Genomic DNA, 25,809 nt, shown 5'->3' with positions numbered 1-25,809 from the left:
TCTTGTGTTATGAGAAGGAGTAAATAACACTCCCAACCTTGGTCCTTTAAAAGATATTATGTGACCCCCACTCCTTGTGTCTCATGTCCTGGGACTAACATGGATACACCAACATCACAAATAACAAGGTTCAAAGTCAATACACATGGAAGAAGCATCTTGCGTTTCATTCCTTATGTCCTGGTCCCATCCTGTGGCCATTTCCTTTCCCTCCTTTCTGTTAAAAGCTTTGGTGTTTTGCACAGAAACATTATGTCCTCAGGAGAGACCAAGGAGTGGGAGCTGCATTCCTGTCCCAGTCACTAGAAGGAGGCAGACAAAGGCCTTTAAGATGAGGCGTCCATCACTGTCAAAAAATCATCTCCCTCCTGCAGGTCACTGGCAGCCTGAATTTGTTCCTTATCGTCCTGGAGTCTGGGGCTGGAATCAGCACTGTCCAGCCCCTCTGTATGTAGCAGGAACAAACACAAACCTTGTCTTTAAAACAAGCTGTCCCCTTCCTTCTCAGGGAAGATTTTTCTATGATTGAAGTTGAGCTTCAGTTCCCCTCTCCTAGGGGCGGGTTGGGGGTGGGGCCAGCTCCCAATGAGCTCTGTTTTCACCTTTGCTCCCTTCGGTCACTCTGGGATGGTAACTCTGCTCCCAGCTGTCAGGCAGCTTCCAGCCCGTTCACTCTACATGGTCATGTGTCACCCCCTTCGCTAGCACACATACCCTGCAGGAAAGCTGCTTCTGCCAGCTATGTTGGTGGTGTAATGGTGAGTATAGCTGCTTTCCAAAGAGTTGACCTGAGTTCAATTCCCAGTCAACACAATAATGCCTTTTCTCCTTTGTTGTTTCCTTGTCTGGAAGTGGTTTAATTTCAGTCACATTGTGGTATAATCACATTATCAATAGAATGAGACAATAAATGTCTCAAAGCCCAGCAGGTCACAGAGGATGGAGGCATACAAGGGGCTGGAATGTGTCATCTGAGAAAGACAGAACACTTGGAAATCTCCATCTCCCATCCCCTTGCCTTCACTGTTATGATTCCAGCTGTGTGCGATGTTTTATGATGTTCCTGCATGATGGGGAAATAAAGTTTTGAGTCAGTTTTTGCTCCTGCAGATTTCTTTGCTGTTACAGTTATAATGACATGAACAAAAGGGAGGCAAAAAACAAAGCAAAACAAAAAAACCCACCCAAATTGCAATACAGTTAGGGAAAGAAGATCATGTGTAAGAGAAAGATTTAAAAATAAAAATTAATACTAAAAAGAGAGCCAGGGGGAAAGAGAACAAGTATGTGAAGATCCCCTTGATATTTCAATTCACATTGCTAGAATCAAAGTTCAGACTTGACACTGTGGAAAACCTACAACTACCAGTCTCTCTGAACACCTGTGATGAGCAAGCTCGAGTTGGGACACTTGTTCTGCTTCAATAATGTATTGCTTCTCTGTGTGTTCTCTGTCTCTTTCTTCTCCCCCCATTTCTCATCTCCAATGTCTCTGCCTTTCTCTTCTTGCTCCCTCTCATCCTGCCCTTTCCCAGGGACTCACTCTACAGCATTTAGGAAAAGCCAGAGCTTCCATGTTCTGCACATGATCCTGTGTCAGAGGACATGTGACCCAGGTCAGAACCAGTCACCAGAACAATATGACCCTTTATTGGAGACTTCTCTGCCTACTCTGCAATTTACACCTGCCCCCCACTAAAGGGGGTGGGGTACAGCTCTGACTGAGATGCCCCACAGGAGAAATTTCAGCCCAAAGACAAATTCGTGTGAATTGTTGAAAAGTGAAGAGCCCCTTTCCCCCCACCCCAAATCCCCAGAAGTCTAGTGTCACCCCCATGGCATCAGCACAGGGAACCCAGTGGGATGGGGTTACAGAACACAAGGGGGAGGGAGCAGGGGAGAGAGGTGACAGGGAGTCTCACTTTTTCCTTCTCTCTTCACTTTCTGTTCTCTTCTCTTCTCTTCCAGGAACTACAGTCACAGCAGGGATGGGTTTGTCTCGTTATTAGGGATCCGTGTCTGTCACGGAGGTAGCAGAAGTCATGGATTCTGTGACTTCCTGTTACCTCTGACTTCTGCAGTGGCCACTGTGGCTGACTCCAGGGCCACCCAAGCAGCTGGCCCTGGGGACCACCCGAGCAGCGGCCAATGCAGCTGGCCCTGGGGACTGCCTGAGCAGCAGTTCTGAGGGCAGCAGGAGTAGCCACAGCTCAGTGGCTCCCGGCAGCACTCCTGGGGTGGTCAGAGAAGCAGCTGGCCCCCTGGGGCTCTCCCCCAGCAGCAGCTGGAGTGGCAGCTGGCCCCTGGGGCTTCTCCCCCTGCAGGTGGTGCCATGGGCCCCTCCCCCCTGACAGCTGGTGCCACGGATCCCCTGGGCTCCGCTCCCCAAGATTCAATGCGGGGTATTTATGGTATAGGTCATGGGCAATGATTTTTTGTTTCTTGCCCGTGATGTGTTTATGACATTTATTAAAAATACCTGTGATTAAATCATCACCTTACTCATTATCGATCAAATAAATCAAAAGGCTTCTACCTGCAAGTGGATTTAGCCCAGGACCCTCAGAGTCAGCAGCTCTTACACCCCACACTGAGCTCTCTGGTCAGGTGTCCTAGCACTGGAAGCCTCCTGTTTAGATCCTAAAATAGCATTTTTGCACCAGGGAGCTGAAATTTTGGACTGAACGTTGTAACTCCACTGTTATTTTATTGAATTGCTTCAAAACAGAAAGTCTCCCAAGGGCCAGGCTCTCTGCCATGGAACCAGCTGCCACTGCTCTCCAGGAGTCTCTGCGCGCCACACAGCAAAGTACAAACCTGCTCCGAACTGAAGTGAGGTCAGACAGTGACAGTAACGCAAATACTTCAGACTATTAACCCTAGGTCCCTTTCTTTCTTTAACCCAGGACATGCCAGTCAACGGTTAGCCATGGCATTATCTTCATCTTAAAATACCTCTCAGTACGTTTAACAGAGGAAGTGAAACCCCCTCCCACAAATGGCTCCCTGTTAAGGAGTTGTACCATACCTGCCCCTGGAGACTGGTTTTATACCCTTAGAGCTTTTTCTCTTCAAACCCCTTATCCCAATCTATGGGCCAACCTCTGCATTTCAGAGTTTAGAATTTACTCTCATCATCCTAGTATGGCACTTTCCATGTGAATTGAGCAAAGCAAGTGGGGGAAGCTACGTGGCTAATGAAAACCGATGCTCTGGGTGAGGCCTGAACTCATAACATCAGCAGTGTTCCCCCCTCCACTAAAACCAGTTGCATCACCGCAGGTGCTTCTTAGGCAAAGTTGGGAAGTAGGCAGTTACCTGTGTCTTTGGTTAGCACCTCTGGGTGGTAACTAAAAGGCTGATGGTTCAAATCTAACTGACAATGGAGCTTTTTAGCGATGAGAATCAGAACATTTTAACAGGAAGAAAATCTCCTCTATTCTCATCTAGCCCCTTTGAACTCATAGAATCATAGAATATCAGGGTTGGAAGGGACCTCAGGAGGTCATCTAGTCCAACCCTCTGCTCAAAGCAGGATCAATCCCCAATTAAATCATCCCAGCCAGGGCTTTGTCAAGTCTGACCTTAAAAACTTCTAAGGAAGGAGATTCCACCACCTCCCTAGGTAACGCATTCCAGTGTTTCACCACCCTCCTAGTGAAAAAGTTTTTCCTAATATCCAACCTAAACCCCCTCCCCCCCCCCCACTGCAACTTGAGACCATTACTCCTTGTCCTGTCCTCTTCTACCACTGAAAATAGTCTAGAACCATCCTCTTTGGAACCACCTCTCAGGTAGTTGAAAGCAGCTATCAAATCCCCCCTCATTCTTCTCTTCCATAGACTAAACATCCCCAGTTCCCTCAGCCTCTCCTCATAAGTCATGTGTTCCAGACCCCTAATCATTTTTGTTGCCCTTCGCTGGACTCTCTCCAATTTATCCACATCCTTCTTGTAGTGCGGGGCCCAAAACTGGACACAGTACTCCAGATGAGGCCTCACCAATGTCGAATAGAGGGGAAGGATCACGTCCCTCGATCTGCTGGCTATGCCCCTACTTATACATCCCAAAATGCTATTGGCCTTCTTGGCAACAAGGGCACACTGTTGACTTATATCCAGCTTCTCGTCCACTGTCACCCCTAGGTCCTTTTCTGCAGAACTGCTGCCGAGCCATTCGGTCCCTAGTCTGTAGCGGTGCATTGGGTTCTTCCGTCCTAAGTGCAGGACCCTGCACTTATCCTTGTTGAACCTCATCAGATTTCTTTTGGCCCAATCCTCCAATTTGTCTAGGGCCCTCTGTATCCTATCCCTGCCCTCCAGCGTATCTACCACTCCTCCTAGTTTAGTATCATCCTCAAATTTGCTGAGAGTGCAGTCCACACCATCCTCCAGATCATTTATGAAGATATTGAACAAAACCGGCCCCAGGACTGACCCTTGGGGCACTCCACTTGATACCGGCTGCCATCCAGACATGGAGCCATTGATCACTACCCGTTGAGCCCGACAATCTAGCCAACTTTCTACCCATCTTATAGTGCATTCATCCAGCCCATACTTCTTTAACTTGCTGACAAGAATACTGTGGGAGACTGTGTCAAAAGCTTTGCTAAAGTCAAGAAACAATACATCCACTGCTTTCCCTTCATCCACAGAACCAGTAATCTCATCATAGAAGGCGATTAGATTAGTCAGGCATGATCTTCCCTTGGTGAATCCATGCTGACTGTTCCTGATCACTTTCCTCTCCTCTAAGTGCTTCAGAATGGATTCCTTGAGGACCTGCTCCATGATTTTTCCGGGGACTGAGGTGAGACTGACTGGCCTGTAGTTCCCAGGATCCTCCTTCTTCCCTTTTTTAAAGATTGGCACTACATTAGGCTTTTCCCAGGCATCCGGGACTTCCCCCGTTCGCCACGAGTTTTCAAAGATAATGGCCAATGGCTCTGCAATCACAGCCGCCAATTCCTTTAGCACTCTCTGATGCAACGCGTCCGGCCCCATGGACTTGTGCACGTCCAGCTTTTCTAAATAGTCCCGAACCACCTCTTTCTCCACAGAGGGCTGGCCACCTATTCCCCATGCTGTGATGCCCAACGCAGCAGTCTGGGAGCTGACCTTGTTTGTGAAGAAAGAGGCAAAAAAAGCATTGAGTACGTTAGCTTTTTCCACATCCTCTGTCACTAGGTTGCCTCCCTCATTCAGTAAGGGGCCCACACTTTCCTTGGCTTTCTTCTTGTTGCCAACATACCTGAAGAAACCCTTCTTGTTACTCTTAACATCTCTTGCTAGCTGCAGCTCCAGGTGTGATTTGGCCCTCCTGATTTCATTTCTACATGCCCGAGCAATATTTTTATACTCTTCCCTGGTCATTTGTCCAATCTTCCACTTCTTGTAAGTTTCTTTTTGATGTTTAAGATCCTCAAGGATTTCACCGTTAAGCCAAGCTGGTCGCCTGCCATATTTACTATTCTTTCTACACACCGGGATGGTTTGTCACTGTAACCTCAATAGGGATTCCTTGAAATACAGCCAGCTCTTCTGGACTCCTTTCCCCTTCATGTTATTCCCCCAGGGGATCCTAACCATCCGTTCCCTGAGGGAGTCGAAGTCTGCTTTCCTGAAGTCCAGGGTCCATATTCTGCTACTTACGTTTCTTCCCTGTGTCAGGATCCTGAACTCAACCAACTCATGGTCACTGCCTCCCAGATTTTTATTCCTTAGGTTCTGCCACCATAAGCTGCTTCCATTTCATTTCAATCCTTTCCCAAGATTTCTCATTGTGCAAAGCAACATTACGCCCTTGTGAGAGACCAGACCAGAGGCTGCGTTCATTTAACCTACCAAAAAACAAACAAGCAGAAACATAGATTAGGACCTATGTACTCTCCAGGTTCCTCCAGCCCAACCTTCTGCTGATGCACCTCAACCCACAGCCACGCAGGGTTTGAAGCTTGCATTGCTTAAATTCCATGACACTGAGGGATTTCAGCTCCCCTTTGTCCAGAGGAAACCTTCACCCCACTCCCAACCAGGTTCTTGTCCATGGGATCACTGTTGGGGTCTGGGTCCCTGTTTGTCTATTCTCTCTATCAACCTGTGGCATCCTGGGACACCTGGGATTGGCCACTGTGAGAAGACAGGATACTGGGCTAGATGGACCTTTGATCTGACCCAGTGTGGCCGTTCTTATGTTGTGTTCTTATGAACTGGGCTGTATGAGAGTACCTCTGTGGAGCTGCCCTTCTCCTTCCCCTTCTATGCTCTCATGTTTCATTGACTCCAGCCTTTTCTCTATTCATCATCAGCATCATGTAAACAAGCTGCCCTCGACTCCTGTCCCCTAAAGAGACAGTGTCTCCTGTCTTGTGTAAATCACTGCCCTCTCTTGGCACTGACTGTCCCTCCATGTCCTTGCCCCTCAGTCTGTGCTGATGGGACCCTTCCCTCCAGTCCTGGGAGATTCTCCCTTCTCCTTCCTCATCAAGCATCCCAGTGGGTGGGAATCTTAAAAGCACCCAGCTGATTTAGGAGCAGAAACCCCCGCAGAGCTTCCATGCAATTGGCACTTTGCCCTCACTGCTCAGGATTGAAACTTGTGCAGGGAGACTGGTGGGCCACATCCCAGCTGGGCATGAGCAAGCAGCAGGGTAAAAGGCAAACTTGGAGATGCTGGGGATTGAACCCAGGGCCTCATACATGCAAAGCATGCGCTCTACCACTGAGCTACATCCCCAAACTGACCTGATTTGCTGGTTGTTACATTCAGAGCCTGCCTCTTTCCAATGCATCCAGTGGCTTACAAGCTTCATGGGAAGCTCTTTCCCCCCCGATCATGTTCTCGTGGAGGTTGCTGGTTCATAGGGGTCACTTTGCAGCAGGGCCCAGATTCTATGTGTGGAGAAGAGAGAGGGCCTGCCCTGGACTCAGGGTGCAGAGTTACAATCGTCCCTCTCCCCTGCATTGGGGAGGGTGATGCTGCAATCCCCTGCTGCAAGGTCATGGTGGAGGGGGGCTCTGTGAACAGCTCAATCCCTGATCCTGGTGGCAGAAGTGGTGTGGGAGCTCCAGGTGTTTCTAGGACCTACTATTTCCACCTGCCTCTAAAGTTCAGCTTTCCCCAGCACATTCATTGCAGTGCAATTGGGTCACTGTTTCTATGGCTGAACAGCAAAGAATCGCTCCCAGTTTCCCTTCTCTCTGCAGCACGATCAGCCTGTGTCAGTGGTTAATGAGGTGGATCTAGTCGTAGATGGTTATTCATTCCCCACCTGGACAATTCAGACAGTCCCTTTCCTACTGAAATCCCCAGCACCTCAGTGACCGCAGTAGCAGGGGTTGGGGTTTCACTGAGGGCCTGAGATTTTCATTGTCATTTTTCCCCTCAACCTTGAGTGAACTCAGCTTTTTTCCCCCATCCCAGACATTCCATGAAATAACTGTAGCAGCATAAAGAAAGAGGGGAAGGAACATCTCACGGCCAGGGCTGGATGTGCCCAGGGCCCCCTGCTTGTCCATTGTTTCCATGGAATTTGACACCCTGCTTTGCACAAGGGAAAGAAAGATCTTGGTGTTCCTGCGTCTGTGCAAAGAAAATTGTGCTTCTGTATGAAAAAGAGGCGGGAAATGGCCCCACGGTGGGACAATATCCTCAGGATTAAGAGCAAAGGACTTAGGCTGAGAACTGATTTAACTCCACTCATCTGGGATTTAACAAATTCTCTTCCATGGAAACACTGGGAACTTGTGACATTGCTCCAGACTCTGGGGGTTCGGGCTCCTTTAACTCTTGGTAAAAACGTGAGCTTGATTCCAAGAAAGAAGAGAGGAGACGCCTGAAGCTGACCCCAGGCCGAGGTCTCCTGCATGGTGGGAAACATCCTTTGCTGCTGCCAGGGGACAGGTGGCAACCGGTGACGTCCCAGGGCTGGGATGAAAGGGGAATGTTGCATGGACTTTACCATGCAGGCCCCATCCTGCTTCTCAGAGCCCACAGGAGAGAATCTAGAGAAGGGCAAGTCATTTCTCAGCTGCATTCGGAGGAGAAGCCAGTAGCTGTCCTGAACAGACACCCAGGTGAGCAACCACAGCAGTTCTGTGGAGAGCTCTGGTTGCCAGGGGATCCAGCTAGGAGAGGGAGTGCTGGGGGCTCTGCAGTTTTACAGTGGGGAGAAGGGCCAGACCAGCAGGGCTGTGTAACGATGCTGGTTCTGGCGGGACCCAACCACGAGTGCTAATTCAGGACAAATAGCTTCAAGCAGGGCAGTTACAGCCCAAGGCTGGGGTTTCTGGGTACACCAAGGCAAACCAAACCAGCCAGCCAGAGAAGACTTTGGTTTTACCCCACTGGCTAACCACAAGTCACATGAGCAATTCCCTTAGACACTCCAGTTTCCCAGTATCACCACCAGTGCCACTCGTTATGGGGACAAAGGGTCATGAAAACCGATACCCCAGTAAAAGAAAAAAGGTTCTCTCAATCCTAAAGGGCCAAGCCCCAGACCCAGGCAAATATACAAATCAGATCTTACCCACAAATCACGCTGTTGCCAATCCTTCAGAATCTAACATCTAAAGGGTTATTCATAAAAGGAAAAAGATGCAGATGAGAGCTAGAATTGGTTAAATGGAATCAATGACATACAGTCATGGCAAAGTTCTTGGTTCAGGCTTGTAGCAGTGATAGAATAAACGGCAGGTTCAAATCCAGTCTCTGGAGAACATCCCCAGCTGGGATGGGTCTTTCAGTCCTTGGGTCAAAGCTTCAGTGCAGCGAAGTCCCTCCAGAGGTATGAAGCAGGATTGAAGACAAGATGGAAGAGCTGCAGCAGCTTTTTACAGTCTCTTGCCATGTGGTCTCTCTCTTTGTCCCAAAGACAAGCTGCCCATCCCATGGCCTGGAAAAACCTCAGAGTTCTGTCCAGAGGCAGGTCCCTGCACACCTTGCTGAGTGGCAAGGCGTGTCTGCCTTCTCTCAATGGGTCAGTTGTGTCGCTGATGGTCCTTAATGGGCCATCAAGCAGGCTAGGCAGAGCTGACACCAACTTGTCTGGGGTGTCACCCAGAAGCAATAGCACAAGTTTGAACTACAGACAGTATAGAGCCAACACTTATAGCTTTAAATACAAAAATGATACATGCATATAGACAGAATAATCATACCCAGAAAAACATAACCTTGTCTTAGAGACCTCATTTGACCCCCTTTATATAAGATTTGGTGCCATTACAGGACCTTGGTTGTAACAATGTTCTATATAGTCCCAGTTCAAGTTAACATCACAGGCTGTCTCAGGAGTCACAGGTGGCTTTGTCAGTGGGGAGGCTGTAGGTCACATGTTGTGGGGGTGGGGAAGCAGGGACTACAGGGTGTGGGACTGGTTAAAATGAAACTGCACCAAAAACCTTCCGCTTTGCTCCAGCTAAAGGCCCTACTTTGGCCTCTCCCCGTCATAAAAATCTCCATCTCTACCCTGGCTTTCAGAAACCCCCCTCGCCCCCATGGGTATTTTCATGGTTTCTTCCTTTTTTCATGGTCTTGTACAAATATTTTTGCCATGGAAATGATCAAGTACATTTAAAATGAGAAAAACAATCAAACAACACATCTGTGTCTCCTTCACCAGGCATGGTGTCCTGTCTGAATTTTTCTACTGAAAAGTCTCGGCAGGCAGAGTCACCCCTACATTTATTTCACACAGGCCCAGGACTTGCACCCACCAGTTCTCGGGGCTGTGGGACAGAAATGAGCTTTGCTGGCAGCAGTGAGGGAGGACGGTTAGGACTGAGCTGTCTGGGGAATATTTTAATCCTTATCTATTTTTCGGAGCATTAAATCAATGCAGCTTCCACTTCTCCATCTCTCCCCAGGAAATAACGTTTCTGTGCAAAGTACCCAAACCTTTTAACAATAAGAAGTGAAATGAAATGGCCACATGATGGCATCAGAACCTAAGAAATGAGAAGCCATGTTCTTGTTCAATGTGCATTGAAGCTGAAAAGGGAGAGGTTTTCTCTTTGACTCCTAGGCCCCCACTCTAGTCCACTAGACACCCCTTTCCTCTCACAGCCAGGAATAGAACCCAGGAGTCGTGACAACTAGCCCTCCTACTCTAGCCCTCTAGACCCTTCTCCCTGTGACAAAGGAGAAGCTCTGATGCCCCTGTGCTGTTCCCTCACCTCCCTACTTGTACTGCACTTGAAACCTAATGGGGTTTCCTTAGGCAGTTTTGAATCTTGCTCCCAGGAAGTGTGTAATTTTAGGTGCAGTTTCAAATAGTGCAATTAACCGGCCAGAAGGGGCAGCAGGTATGAGTGTAGGAGGTATTGAAATAATCATAGCAAAGTACTTCAGGAAAACAGTTATTAATGAAGTATCAATAAAAAGTCAGCATAAAGAATGAGGAGTACTTGTGGCACCTTAGAGACTAACAAATTTATTTGGGCATAAGCTTTCCACTTCATCAGATGCATGCAGTGGAAAATACAGTAGGAAGATACACACACACACACAACACAAAAAATAGGGGTTACCATACGAACTCTAACAAGTAATCAATTAAGGTATTATCAGCAGGAGAAAAAAAAACTTTTGTAGTGATAATCAGGATGGCCCATTTCAAACAGTTGACAAGAGGGTGTGAGTAACAGTAGGGGAAAAATTAGCATGGAGAAATAGTTCTTAGTTTGTGTAATGACTTATCCACTCCCAGTCTTTATTCAAGCCTAATTTAATGGTGGCCAGTTTGCAAATTAATTCCAGTTCTGCAGTTTCTTTTTGGAGTCTGTTTTTGAAGTTTTCTGTTGAAGAATTATGACTTTTAGGTCTGTAACTGAGCGTCCAGGGAGGTTGAAGTGTTCTCCGACTGGTTTTTGAATGTTCTAATTCTTGACATCTGATTTGTGTCGATTTATTCTTTTGCATAGAGACTGTCCAGTTTGACCAATGTACATGGCAGAGGGGCATTGCTGGCACATGATGGCATATATCACATTGGTAGATGTGCAGGTGAATGAGCCTCTGATCGTGTGGCTAATGTGATTAGGTCCTATGATGGTGTCCCCTGAATAGATATGTGGACAGAGTTGGCACTGAGGTTAGTTGCAAGGATAGGTTCCTGGGTTAGTGTTTTTGTTGTGTGGTTGCTGGTGAGTATTTGCTTCAGGTTGCGGAGTTGTCTGTAAACGAGGACTGGCCTGTCTCCCAAGATCTGTCAGAGGAAGGGATCATCCTTCAGGGTAGGTTGTAGATCCTTGATGGTGCTCTGGAGAGGTTTTAGTTGGGGGCTGAAGGTGACGGCTAGTGGCGTTTGTTACTTTCTTTGTTGGGCCTGTCCTGTAGTAGGTGACTTCTGGGTACTCATCTGCCTCTGTCAATCTGTTTCTTCACTTCAACAGGTGGGTATTGTAGTTGTAAGAACGCTTGATAGAGATCTTGTAGGTGTTTGTCTCTGTCTGAGGGGTTGGAGCAAATGCGGTTGTATCTTAGAACTTGGCTGTAGACGATGGATCATGTGGTGTGGTCTGGATGAAAGCTGGAGGCATTTAGGTAGGAATAGCGGTCAGTAGGTTTCTCGTATAGGGTGGTGTTTATGTGACCATCGCTTATTAGCACCGTAGTGTCCAGGAAGTGGATCTTTTGTGTGGACTGGTCCAGGCTGAGGTTGATGGTGGGATGGAAATTGTTGAAATCAAGGTGGAATTCCTCAAGGGCTTCTTTTCCATGGGTCCAGATGATGAAGATGTCATCAATGTAGCGCAAGTAGAGTAGGGGCGTTAGGGGACGAGAGCTGAGGAAGCGTTGTTCTAAGTCAGCCATAAAAATGTTGGCATACTGTGCGGCCATGCGGGTACCCATAGCAGTGCTGCTGACTTGAAGGTATACATTGTCCCCAAATATGAAATAGTTGTGGGTGAGGACAAAGTCACAAAGTTCAGACTCCAGGTTTCTCCTGACATTATCGGGGATAGTGTTCTTGACGGCTTGTAGTCCGTCTTTTTGTGTAGAGGGCTTGGTGTAGAGGGCTTCTACATCCATAGTGGCCAGGATGGTGTTTTCTAGAAGATCACCAATGGATTTCCTGGACACTACTGTGCTAATAAGCGATGGTCACATAACCACCACCCTATACCAGAAACCTACTGACCGCTATACTTACCTACATCCCTCCAGCTTCCATCCAGGACACACCACACAATCCATTTTCTATAGCCAAACTCTAAGATACAACCGCATTTGCGCCAATCCCTCAGACAGAGACAAACACCTACAAGATCTCTATCAAGCATTCTTACAACTATAATACCCACCTGCTGAAGTGAAAAAACAGATTGACAGAGCCAGAAGAGTATCCAGAAGTCACCTACTACAGGACAAGCCCAACAAAGAAAATAACAGAACGCCACTAGCCATCACCTTCAGCCCCCAACTAAAACCTCTCTAGCGCATCATCAAAGATCTGCAACCTGTCCTGAAGGACGACCCATCACTCTCACAGATCTTGGGAGACAGACCAGTCCTCGCTTACAGACAGCCCCCCACCCTGAAGCAAATACTCTCCAGCAACCATACACCACACAACAAAAACACTAACCCAGGAACCTATCCTTGCAACAAAGCCCGATGCCAACTCTGTCCACATATTTATTCAAGTGACACCATCATAGGACCTAATCACATTAGCCACCCTATCAGGGGCTCATTCACCTGCACATCTACCAATGTGATATATGCCACCATGTGCCAGCAATGCCCCTCTGCCATGTACATTGGCCAAACTGGACAGTCTCTATGCAAAAGAATAAATGGACACAAATCAGGAATCATAACTTTCAAAAACCGGTAGGAGAACACTTCAACCTCTTTGGTCACTGAGTAACAGACTTAAAGGTGGCAATTTTGCAACAGAAAAGCTTCAAAAACTAACTCCAATGAGAAATTGCTGAGCTTGAATTAATGTACAAACTAGATACCATTAACTTGGGTTTGAATAGAGACTGGGAGTGGCTGGGTCATTACACATATTGAATCTATTTCCCCATGTTAAGTATCCTCACACCTTCTTGTCAACTGTCTAAATGGGCCATCTTGATTATCACTACAAAAGTTTTTTTCTCCTGCTGATAATAGCTCATCTTAATTAATTAAGGTATGGCTACTTCCACCTTTTCATGTTATTTGTATGTATAGCTTCTTACTATATGTTCCATTCTATGCATCCAATGAAGTGAGCTGTAGCCCACGAAAGCTTATGCTTAAATAAATTTGTTAGCCTCTAAGGTGCCACAAGTTCTCCTGTTCTTTTTAACGGATTGTAGTTTCCTCAGGAAGTCAGTGGTGTCTCATAGATAGCTGGGAGTGCTGGTAGCATAGGGCCTGAGGAGGGAGTCTACATAGCCAGACAATCCTGCTGTCAGGGTGCCAATGCCTGAGATGATGGGGCGTCCAGGATTTCCAAGTTTATGGATCTTGGGTAGCAGATAGAATACCCCCGGTCAGGATTCTAGTGCAGATTTGTTCCTGTACTTTTTCAGGGAGTTTCTTGAGCAGATGGTGTAGTTTCTTTTGGTAACCCTCAGTGGGATCAGAGGGTAAGGACCTGTAGAATGTGGTGTCAGAGAGCTGCCTAGCAGCCTCTCATTCATATTTCGGCCTATTCCGACCTATTGATGATGGCGACTGCACCATTTAAACTTATGTTTGACCTCAGAGAATGAAAATAAATGTTTCTGTGACCAGAGGGGAGTCAAGTTCAATCCCTTGTCACCATCAATCTGCAAGCCAGGAGCCTGCTGCTTTGCATTCCTGACGTTGTGTTGCCATCATGTGGCCATTCTGTCTCAGTCCCTTTAATTAAAAAAAATGTTTTTCATAGAAACAATATTTTCCTCTTGGAGACACAGGGGCTGATTAATCTATGAAGTGAAGGTGATTCCAAGGCAGTTCTGGAGGAGAAGAGAACATTTTCAGCATCACTAAATTACTTTCTTGTGCCTCACATACACAGAGGGAGAAAATAAAACTATTAATTTGAGCTACAGACACACTTCACAGCATGAAATACACAAGTTTCTGGTCAGTGAGTTGTGTTCATTTAAATAATAAGAAAAATATGTTTTGGGCAATGCATGAAAACCTCACGGCATTGAACAACCCACTTGATATCATTAATGTGCTACATGATAGTTAAAGAAGTAAAGAAGATGTGCTTATAAATTAACGTGTTGTGCCATTTACACATGCACAAGACACAGAAGAAACGGAATTATTTGAGCCACTAAAATGTCCACTTTCTCACAGCATTTTACTTCTCAAGGTTGTTTTAATTTGCTTATTTTTTTGGAACTAGAAATGGGGAAAGAGTACATTGAAGTGGAATTACCACAGTGAGGGATTAGTCTCATTATTTGTCACTAACGACAGCCTTTGTTAACACACAGAGTTAACTTTGACTGTGAATATCTCTTACCCTTCCAGAACATCGAGTTCAGTAAAACTCAAACTCTGGAAAAATAGGGAATACAGAGCGATGGTACATGCCCAGATAACCTTAACTCTGCCCGCGAGAAGAGAATCCCTGATGGCATATGAGAACAAAGAAAGGTTTGGGGACAAATTACAGCTACTTCCCAAGAGTTTGTTTCTTCTGTAATTAATTGATCCTGGCCTGGTGTGTGGCCATGGAATTTACTATTTATTATTTGTATCCCAGCATATTTAAAGACAAAACTGCTTTACAAAGGCTCCTTTATTTGAGGTTATACAAACAGGACACTTCCACACCTATTTCAAGGGGATGGAATTTTCCTGACCCACAGGGAACTTAAACTAACACGCTCAAGATCACACATTCCTTAGGAGAAAATGAAGGGAGAAAAAAACAAAAACCACCAAACCATTCCTGTTTCTACCCAAGCGATCAATGAGACCAGAAAGTGAGACTAGAGAAGTAAGACTGTGCAATTAACTATCTGGTACTACACTAACTCTGCAGTTACTTAGATGCAGACACAACCAGCTCTATGGTTGGTAACCTTACAGAGACTCTGCTGGTGATCATGAACGAGAAGCACATTCCCTTCAAACAGCTGCCATTTGAATGCATCCGAAAGTCACAAGGAACAGCGATCTGTGTTAAAGGAAGGTTGCCATTTATTAGACCCCCAATTGATATTGTGCGCACAAAGAGAGGGTTAAATGTGTCACAGGTAATTTGGTAAATCTTGGTTATTTTTTTTTGTAAGAGGTTCCTGTCCACCTCCAGTAGAGTTTTCAGTCCCAATGGCAACTTACTTACCAAATGTAACACAAACTAGTCCATTCCTCCCAAGGGGATGGGGTTCTCGTTCTTCTGCACATTGTAGCCCACGGAGACCAAGGACCTGCAAATGTGCCTTCATGTGCCTTTGTTTAATTGATGAAAACATAAATTAGACACTTAGAACTAATTTCAGCGGAGGGACCTGTTTGTTAGGTTTTTATGCATTTGCACAGGAAAACCTTGAGTGTTTCCATTCACTTCAGGTATCCCTATTCAGTGGACCTCCTGAACATAATGGCAATGCATATGCAATTATTTTTGTTAAAGGATCAGCTTTCTAAGGGAACACTTGGATTTGAACCAAGGACCACTTGATCTCCAGTCAAACATATACCCCCATGACATTTTTCTACGTGAGTCAGTGGTCTTAAGGATCTTGAAGCAGACTCAGCAGACTCCTTTTCCATTTCCAGAACAGTGGTTTTAAAAATGGGGTTTGATTAAACTTTATGTATACATGTAGACACCACAGCTTGCACACTCACTGACATAGCTACCACCTCTCAGGGAGGTGGATTAACTACACGGATAGGACAGCTCTCTCCCATCCCCTTAGAGCATCTTCATTATTTATGAATAAGTAGGAAATCACCTACTGAATGGGCGGCTACCAATTTATCAAATATTGCTGTGTCTGCATTCAATATGGGTAACTAGTCAGCAAAGAAGACTGTTTTGAATAAGATGTACCTCAGTTAGGAGGCAGTGTCACTGACCCCAGATTGTGACTGGTCCCAACAGGGAATTTATTTTAACAATTTGACACATTGTCAATTCACTACTGTTTGGTTATACTCTAAGGGGAATGCCAATTAGATGTTTATTACTAATAAGTTTAGGCAACTTTCTCTCTTTGTTTTTTAATGTTTTCAAATGAGTTGTTAGGGTAGTTGCTACATAACTCTTCTAAGAAGTATAAAAAAATTCTGTAAGAAATTTTGCCTTCATATTGTTTCCTGAAATCAGTTTATTCATTTTTATTTGTGTTTGGTTAAAAAGTTTAGCAATGCCTTGCACATTTTAAAAGGTGTACTGTTTCTTCAGTAGGCAACCCCTTAATACCATGAATTATAGTTTCAGAGACAGTTTCTGCTGCCCAGTGGTCAAAATAGTTAATGTTTTGTTATAATCTGAATCTAATCTACATCTATATCAATTACTCTGTTCCAAATAGATACTCCAAATTCAGATAATCTTGAAATGAAACCCATAATTCCATTTCAATTTTGGAGTCTCCTAGTTTGAGAGATACCAGCCTCTGGAATAGGCTTTTGCCCAGTCATTAGGTTCCATGCATGTTCGCGATGAGAAAGGTACAGTTGCCTTTACATAGTAATGAAATTTTAGCCTTTTGCCAGAGATAAACATTTAAAATCACAGGCACCGGAACTCACTTTGATGAATAATTTACAGTTTAAATAACTGTTAGCTCTGGCCCAGGTAGTGATTTCTATAATGTCGCTATAGACAATTGCGTCCTCAATTGTCCAATGTGGTAGACTGAGGGGTAGTTGACAAGTCTTTTTTATGAGGCTCTTTATCTTTTCTTCTTCCTACACTCAGGGGGTTCACTGTGCACTGATGTCCTCTGATGTCTTTGGGTACACCATTAAACAGCTTAAGTTGGTTAACATAATAAAGTTTTTGCTTGTTTGTTTTACATTTCTTTTGTTTTCAAGAGCCAAAATTTAATACACAGGTTAACTTTCCTTTGTGTAATAGCTACCAACTCTATTATAGCACAAATTATGCTTTTGTTCTGATTTTCCCAATTCTTTAGCATGAACGTACCTGTTTTACATGCTTTTGCAGTTGTTGTATAGACATTCATTTTCACTTAACGTGCGTGTTTGTAACCTTTGGGTGGGCTACAGTTCACTTCATTACCCTTCTCCAGTGCCAAAAAAACCAACCCCAACTCCCATAGAAGAGTAGCTGGAGACCCAGAGTTTAGTCTCTAAGGATTTTCATCAAGGATTGCACAGGGTCAATCTCCCCACATTCAAGCCCCAAAAGGAACTAAAGAAATGAATTTAATTGAAGAAGTTTACAAACTCTTATGATAAAGAAACAAATAATCTAATTTTTACGGCATGACATGGCTATTTTATAATCCACAGACATTACCTTCACAGTTATACATAAACATAAAGAAAACAAATTAAAATCTGAACAGTTCAGTCCCCACAGAAGTAGAGTGAGAGGAAACTGAGAGTTCCCAAAAGCTTAGGTTTGTGCACCTAAGTCTCAGAGTCTTTGATCACCAAATCTGTACAGTCTGTGAGTCTAAAACATCATCTTCCCTCCACTTGCTTATAGGAGTCTTCAGCTGGAATCCATGCAGACTCCTCCTCTGCTAGCCAGTCAACAGACTGATTAACCAACCACTCAGTTAAGTGTATAGATTTCAAGAAAACCCTGTTACAAGAAAATACAAAACCGAGAATAGCAAAATGTAAAGGACTCTTTCCCCATTACTACATTTAACGAAATGTTGGTGACTCAGACTAGTTGAGACAATTTAACTAGAACTGTTTGGCTAAAATCAAAACATTCAAAGCGTACAATTAAAACAGAAGTTATTTTTCCCTCCCAATTTCCCCTGGCTATAATTAGCCTTGTCCAGGCTTTCCTGTTGGAGGGCTAACAGTGTCACTAACCTGCTGCAAAACGCTTCAGAATTAGGGACAGCAGCCTGCTTCCTGCAGCTGGGCTCAGCTTCTCCCAACTCATACAGGGCACGTGGCCTTCTGCAAAGCACTTGCCCTGACTGCTCGCCCTCATGGAGTCTGACCCCAGCAACAGGGAACCTACTGGAGCAGACCCCAAACTACCACACCCAATTCCAGAGGCTTCTGGATGTGGAGTCCTTAGTCTGCCAGGCAAGCTACGTAGCTGCAGGAGAGAATGCAGGCAGAAGCCCAGCAGCAGAGTGGGGGCTTGTGACGGGTTGGATTCCAGAAACCACCTGGGAGCTGCCACCTGATGTGCCAAGACTACTTTTGCCTCTTTCTGTCCTGCCCAGTCAGCTTAGGACTTCAGTGCCCTGCCTGGTTTGGGCCAGACCCACTAGCCTGCTGCAAACCCAGACCCAGAACTGAACCACATCCCTGAACAGCTGTAGGCTTAACTGAAAGCAGCTTACAGAAGTGTGTCTGTCTTTAACACTCAGATGCCCAACTCCCAATGGGGTCCAATCCCCAAATAAATCCCTTTTACCCTGTATAAAGCTTATACAGGGTAAACACATAAATTGTTCGCCCTCTATAACACTGATAGAGAGATATGCACAGCTGTTCCCCCCCCCCCCCAAGTATTAATACATACTCTGGGTTAATTAATAAGTAAAAAGTTATTTTATTAAATACAGAAAGTAGGATTTAAGTGGTTCCAAGCAGTAACAGACAGAACAAAGTGAATTACCAAGCAAAATAAAACAAAACACACAAGCCTATGTCTAATGAAACTGAATACAGATAATCCTCACCAGTTCCAGTAAGCTCTCTTTTAAAGACTAGTCTTTTTGTAGTTTGGGTCCAGCAATCACTCACACCCCCTGCAGTTACTGTTCTTTGTTCCAGGTTGGGTTTTTGTTTATTTGTTTGTTTGTTTGTTTGTTTGTTTGTTTGTTTTTCAGATATCCTTGGGGGTGGAGAGGCTATTTCCTTAGCCAGCTGAAGACAAAATGAAGGGGTCTCCCATGGGCTTAAATAGACTTTCTCTTGTGGGTGGAGACCCCCCTCCACTCTCTTATGCAAAGTCCCACTACAAAATGGAGTTTTGGAGTCACCTGGGCAAGTCACATGTCCATGCATGACTGAGTTCCTTACCAGCCAAGCCACATTCCTGGGAAAGCCCAGATGTGGATTGGCATCTCCAAGTTCATTGTTGGCTTAAGGGCTTCTTGATTGGGCACTTACTGAGATTGGTCTTTTCTCAGGAAGCTGACCAACTGCTTCACTAAAACCTACTCAGAATCAAACAAGTATGCAGCCAATATTCATAACTTTGAATACAAAAATGATACATGCATACAAATAGGATTAATAAATTCAGTAGATTATAACCTCTACAGAGATATGTTACACGGCATATGTAGCATAAAACATATTCCAGTTATGTCATATATACACATTCATAAGCATATTTCCATAATGCCTTATGGGGGGCACTGTCACAGAGCTGTCCTGTTTATTGCGCTCAGTGTAGCATCTATGATTACCTGCCCTGTGGGCAGGTGGAATATGTACGTATTCAGTGCAAGGAGCTCCTGGGTCTCAGAGACCACGTACAGGCTTTGCAGCCAAGGTGGTGGAACTGGAGGAGCTAAGGGAGGCAGAGAGGTATGTTGATGAGGCTTTCGGGGACACTGTAGATTTGTCCCACCTCTGGTCAGACAGCCCCTGCACTGTTAAGGAGGATGAAAGGCTCAGGGAAAGAGAGGGAAACCCTTCCCATAGTTGGGACCCTCCTTTCAGATGATGTCGGGCAGTGATGAGCTGCCAAAATCTTAACAACCGGTTCCCTATAAAAAGTTCTGATTTAAGGGATGTGCCCCAGTATGTATTTTTTGTACCAGCAGGGTTACCATACATCTGTATTTTCCTAGGAGGAACTTTTAAAATTTAAAAATTCCTCCCGGATGGCGATTTAAAGGCCAAAAAGCCTGACCTGTCCGGGAAAATACGGGCATGCGTTAACCCTGCCTAAAGTTCTTTTTTAAAAAGATGGGCCTGAACTAGAATCGAGCTCCGTTTCACATGTGTGGGGCCCCGCCATGCCCTGGTGGTGTGCTAGGGTGACCAGATGTCCCGATTTTATAGGGACAGTCCCGATTTTGGGGTCTTTTTCTTATATAGGCTTCTATTACCCCCCACCCCCTGTACTGATTTTTCACACTTGCTGTCTGGTCACCCTAGGGTGTGCACGTGTGTGGGTCCCAGCTGCTCCCTGCCCCCCTCATTGAACCAGGTGTGCAGGGTTACTGCCCTGGGAACTGCAGGGCACCAGTGGATGTGGGGCCAGCTGCAGACAGGGGCATGAGGCAGGGCTAGCTGGAGACAGGGGGTGCGGGGCTGGCTGCAGGCAGGGTAGGGGGTGCAGAGCTGCTGGAGACAGGAGGGTGTGGGGTTGGCTGGAGGCAAGGGGGTGCAGGGCTGGCTGCGGGCAGGGAAGGGGGTGCAGCAGGGGTTGGCTGCGGGAGGGTAGAGGGTACGGGGCTGGCTGGAGGTAGGGGTGGCTGGAGGCAGGGCAGCTCTGCGGCAAAGGCTGGGTGCAGGCAGGGAGTGCGGAGGTGGCTGGAGGCAGGGCAGGGGGTCTAGGGGCTGGCTGCAGGCAGGACGTGTGGGGGTGGCTGGAGAAAGGGGCTGGCTGCAGGAAGGGGGTGTGGGGGTGGCTGGAGGGAGGGCAGGGGGTACAGGGGCTGGCTGCGGGCAGGAGGTGCAGTTGTGGCTGGAGGCAGGGCGGGGGTGCAGGGGGTGGCTGGAGGCAGGGCAGGGGGTGCAGGGGCTGGCTGCAGGCAGGACAGGGGGTGCAGGGGCTGGCTGCAGGCAGGGGGTGCGGGGGTGGCTGGAGGCAGGGCAGAGGGTGCGGGGGTGGCTGGAGGCAGGGCGGGGGGTGCAGAAGGTGGCTGTAGGCAGGGGGTGCGGGAGTGGCTGGAGGCAGGGCAGGGAGTGCGGGGGTGGCTGGAGGCAGGGAAGGGGGTGCAGGGGCTGGCTGTAGGCAGGGGGTGCAGGGGTGGCTGAAGGCAGGGCAGGGGGTGCAGGAGCTGGCTGCATGCAGGGGGTGCAGGGGCTGGCTGCAGGCAGGGCAGGGGGTGCAGGGGGTTGCTGCAGGCAGGGGGTGCGGGGGTGGCTGGAGGCAGGGCAGGGGGTGCAGGGTTGGCTGCAGTCAGGGGGTGCGGGGGTGGCTGGAGACGGGGGCTGGCTGCAGGCAGGGGGTGCAGGGGTGGCTGGAGGCAGGGCAGGGGGTGCAGGGGCTGGCTGCGGGCAGGGGGTGCGGGGTTGGCTGGAGCCGGGGGCTGGCTGCAGGCAGGGGGGGCAGGGGCTGGCTGCAGGCAGGGCAAGGGGTGCGGGGGTGGCTCGAGGCAGGGCAGGGGGTGCAGGGGCTGGCTGCAGGCAGGGGATGTGGGAGTGGCCGGAGGCAGGGCAGGGGGTGCAGAAGGTGGCTGCAGGCAGGGGGTGCGGGAGTGCCTGGAGGCAGGGCAGAGGGTGCGGGGGTGGCTGGAGGCAGGGAAGGGGGTGCAGGGGCTGGCTGCAGGCAGGGGGTGCGGGGGTGGCTGGAGGCAGGGCAGGGGGTGCAGGGGCTGGCTGCAGGCAGGGCAGGGGGTGCGGGGGTGGCTGGAGGCAGGGCAGGGGGTGCAGGGTTGGCTGCAGGCAGGGGGTGCGGGGGTGGCTGCAGACGGGGGCTGGCTGCAGGCAGGGGGTGCAGGGGTGGCTGGAGGCAGGGCAGGGGGTGCAGGGGCTGGCTGCAGGCAGGGCAGGGGGTGCGGGGGTGGCTGGAGGCAGGGCAGGGGGTGCAGGGGCTGGCTGCAGGCAGGGGGTGCGGGGGTGGCTGGAGGCAGGGCAGGGGGTGCAGGGTTGGCTGCAGGCAGGGCAGGGGGTGCGGGGGTGGCTGGAGGCAGGGCAGGGGGTGCAGGGGCTGGCTGCAGGCAGGGGGTGCGGGGGTGGCTGGACACGGGGGCTGGCTGCAGGCAGGGGGTGCAGGGGTGGCTGGAGGCAGGGCAGGGGGTGCAGGGTTGGCTGCAGGCAGGGCAGGGGGTGCGGGGGTGGCTGGAGGCAGGGCAGGGGGTGCAGGGTTGGCTGCAGGCAGGGGGTGCGGGGGGTGGCTGGACACGGGGGCTGGCTGCAGGCAGGGGGTGCAGGGGTGGCTGGAGGCAGGGCAGGGGGTGCAGGGGCTGGCTGCAGGCAGGGGGTGCGGGGGTGGCTGGAGGCAGGGCAGGGGGTGCAGGGGCTGACTGCAGGCAGGGAGTGCGGGGGTGGCTGGAGGCAGGGAAGGGGGTGCAGGGGCTGGCTGCAGGCAGGGGGTGCAGGGGTGGCTGGAGGCAGGGCAGGGGGTGCAGGGGCTGACTGCAGGCAGGGAGTGCGGGGGTGGCTGGAGGCAGGGCAGGGGGTGCAGGGGCTGACTGCAGGCAGGGAGTGCGGGGGTGGCTGGAGGCAGGGAAGGGGGTGCAGGGGCTGGCTGCAGGCAGGGAGTGCGGGGGTGGCTGGAGGCAGGGCAGGGGGTGCAGGGGCTGGCTGCAGGCAGGGCAGGGGGTGCGGGGGTGGCTGGAGGCAGGGCAGGGGGTGCAGGGGCTGGCTGCAGGCAGGGGGTGCGGGAGTGGCCGGAGGCAGGGCAGGGGGTGCGGGAGTGGCTGGAGGCAGGGCAGAGGGTGCGGGGGTGGCTGGAGGCAGGGCAGGGGGTGCAGGGGCTGACTGCAGGCAGGGCAGGGGGTGCAGGGGCTGGCTGCAGGCAGGGGGTGCAGGGGTGGCTGGAGGCAGGGCAGGGGGTGCAGAGTTGGCTGCAGGCAGGGGGTGCAAGGGTGGCTGGAGGCAGGGCAGGGGGTGCGGGGGTGGCTCGAGGCAGGGCAGGGGGTGCAGGGGCTGGCTGCAGGCAGGGGATGCGGGAGTGGCCGGAGGCAGGGCAGGGGGTGCGGGAGTGGCTGGAGGCAGGGCAGAGGGTGCGGGGGTGGCTGGAGGCAGGGAAGGGGGTGCAGGGGCTGGCTGCAGGCAGGGGGTGCGGGGGTGGCTGGAGGCAGGGCAGGAGCTGACTGGAAGTAGGGGCTGGCTGCAGGCAGGGCATGGGGGTGCAGGGCTGGCTGGAGACAGGGGCTGGCTGCGGGCAGGCAGGGGGTGCAGGGGTGGCTGGAGGCAGGGCAGGGGGTGCAGGGGTGGCTGGAGGCAGGGCAGGGGGTGCAGGGGCTGGCTGCAGGCAGGGGGTGCAGGGGTGGCTGGAGGCAGGGCAGGGGGTGCAGAGTTGGCTGCAGGCAGGGGGTGCAAGGGTGGCTGGAGGCAGGGCAGGGGGTGCAGGGGCTGGCTGCAGGCAGGGCAGGGGGTGGAGGGGTGGCTCGAGGCAGGGCAGGGGGTGCAGGGGCTGGCTGCAGGCAGGGGATGCGGGAGTGGCCGGAGGCAGGGCAGGGGGTGCGGGAGTGGCTGGAGGCAGGGCAGAGGGTGCGGGGGTGGCTGGAGGCAGGGAAGGGGGTGCAGGGGCTGGCTGCAGGCAGGGGGTGCGGGGGTGGCTGGAGGCAGGGCAGGGGGTGCAGGGTTGGCTGGAGGCAGGGCAGGGGGTGCGGGGGTGGCTGGAGGCAGGGAAGGGGGTGCAGGGGCTGGCTGCAGGCAGGGCAGGGGGTGCGGGGGTGGCTGGAGAGGGGGGCTCGCTGCAGGCAGGGCAGGGGGTGCAGGGGATGGCTGCAGGCAGGGGGTGCGGGGGTGGCTGGAGGCAGGGCAGGGGGTGCAGGGGCTGGCTGCAGGCAGGGGTGCGGGGGTGGCTGGAGGCAGGGAAGGGGGTGCAGGGGCTGGCTGCAGGCAGGGGGTGCGGGGGTGGCTGGAGGCAGGGCAGGGGGTGCAGGGGCTGGCTGCAGCCAGGGCAGGGGGTGCGGGGGTGGCTGGAGAGGGGGGCTGGCTGCAGGCAGGGCAGGGGGTGCAGGGGCTGGCTGCAGCCAGGGCAGGGGGTGCAGGGTTGGCTGCAGGCAGGGGGTGGAGGGGTGACTGGAGGCAGGGCAGGGGGTGCAGGGGCTGGCTGCAAGTACGGGTGCGGGGGTGGCTGGAGACGGGGGCTGGCTGCAAGAAGGGGGTGCAGGGGTGGCTGAAGGCAGGGCAGGGGGTGCAGGGGCTGGCTGCGGGCAGGGGGTACAGGGCTGGCTGTGGGCAGGGCAGGGGCTGGCTGTGGGCAGGGGTGGTGGGTGCTCGCGGGCAGAGCGGCTCGGAGCAGCCCGAGCAGCAGGACGCAGCCCAGGCCCAGCAGAGCAGCCGGGGACCCACCCGGCAGCAGCGGGAGCCCCAGGGCCAGGGCTCGGGGGAGCAGCAGCAGCACCAGGGCTCGTGCCCAGGGCCAGGTGGCTGCCCACATGACTCCCTCAGCGCAGCGCCCCCGGAGGCCGGAGGAGGAATTACATCCCTTCCTGGCCGGAGCCCATCAAAGCCTCAGCACCCCCTGCAGAGAAGCGGGTTAACAACTGGTTCTAAAACTGCTTCAAAATGTAACCTCCGTTTGCGCGAACTGGTGTGAACCGGCTCCAGCTCCCTACTGATGCTGGTGTATCCTCTGGCACTGAGGTTACCTCTCTGGAGGAGGGGGCTCCAGTCATTAGGAAAAGGCAGGTGTTAGTAATGGGAGATTCAACCATTAGAAACAAAGATAGCTGGGTTTGTGATAACCAGGAGAACCTCATGGTGACTTTCCTGCCTGGTGCAAAGGTTGCGGATCTCGTGAGGCATCTAGATAGACTTATGTGTAGTGCTGGGGAGGAGCCGGTGGTCGTGGTACATGAAGATATGTCACGGAGTGTGCGGGAGTCCAGGCCCTGCACCCCTCTTCCTGGGATTCACTGAGACTCTCAGCCAGCCAGTAAAACAGAAGGTTTATTGGACAATAGGAACACAGTCCAAAACAGAGCTTGTGGGTACACCCCGGACCCCTCAGTCAAGTCCTTCTGGGGGGCAGGGAGCTCAGACCCCAGCCCTGGGGTTCCCTGTGTTCCTCCACCCAGCCCCAAACTGAAAACTAACCCCACCCAGCAGGTTCCCTGCTGCAGCCTCCGTCCACATTCCTGGGCAGAGGTGTCACCTCCCCCTCCCCCTCCTGGCTCAGGTTACAGGCTCTCAGGTCTCCCGCCCCCAGGGCACATTCCCAGGTCAACACTCCCCCCTCCCTGCTGCGTCACATCGTCACATCTCTCCCCCCTTCGAGACTGAACTGAGCGGGGTCACTCTGACCAGTGACCTGGGGAAGTTCGGGGCCCCCTCTCCGGGACAGCGCATCCGCTATCAGGTTGGCACTTCCCTTCACGTGGACCACGTCCATGTCGTAATCCTGCAGGAGCAGGCTCCATCTCAGGAGTTTGGCGTTGACTCCTTTCATCTGGTGCAGCCAGGTCAGGGGAGAGTGGTCGGTGTAGACGGTGAAGTGTCGCCCGAAGAGATAGGGCTCTAGTTTCTTGAAGGCCCACACCATGGCCAGGCACTCCTTCTCGATGGCCGCATAGTGTTGCTCCCGGGGTAGCAACTTCTTGCTCAGGTACACGATGGGGTGTCTCTCCCCCTTTTCATCCTCCTGCATTAACACCGCCCCCAGTCCTGTGTCTGAGGCGTCAGTGAACACCACAAAGGGCTTGTCAAAGTCTGGGTTTGCCAGAACTGGGCCACTGACCAGAGCCTCCTTCAGTGCCCGGAAAGCCTCCTGGCACTGCTCGGTCCAGACCACCTTGTCTGGCTTCCCCTTCTTGCATAGCTCAGTGATGGGGGTGGCTATGGCTCTAAAGTGGGGCACAAATCTTCGGTAGTATCCTGCCA

The 25,809-nt window shown here is 50.8% G+C and overlaps 2 protein-coding genes and 1 non-coding gene across 3 annotated transcripts in view; 1 reads left to right on the top strand and 2 right to left on the bottom strand.

The window, feature by feature from the left end:
• LOC102943236 (zinc finger protein 883) overlaps window positions 1-25,809 on the bottom strand; it is a 2,438,435-nt gene that overhangs the window by 1,641,840 nt on the left and 770,786 nt on the right. The window lies entirely within an intron of this gene.
• Window positions 1-25,809, top strand: part of LOC114020163 (zinc finger protein 501) — a 1,907,800-nt gene that overhangs the window by 1,145,204 nt on the left and 736,787 nt on the right. The window lies entirely within an intron of this gene.
• TRNAA-UGC lies at window positions 6,667-6,738 on the bottom strand. Its single transcript has one exon. It is a non-coding gene; the product is annotated as a tRNA-Ala (tRNA).

Source organism: Chelonia mydas, chromosome 28, assembly GCF_015237465.2.
Source record: "Chelonia mydas isolate rCheMyd1 chromosome 28, rCheMyd1.pri.v2, whole genome shotgun sequence".
Classification (NCBI taxonomy): domain Eukaryota; kingdom Metazoa; phylum Chordata; order Testudines; family Cheloniidae; genus Chelonia; species Chelonia mydas.
Note: the sequence above shows the minus strand (reverse complement) of the source record. Positions and strands in the feature narration are given on the sequence as shown.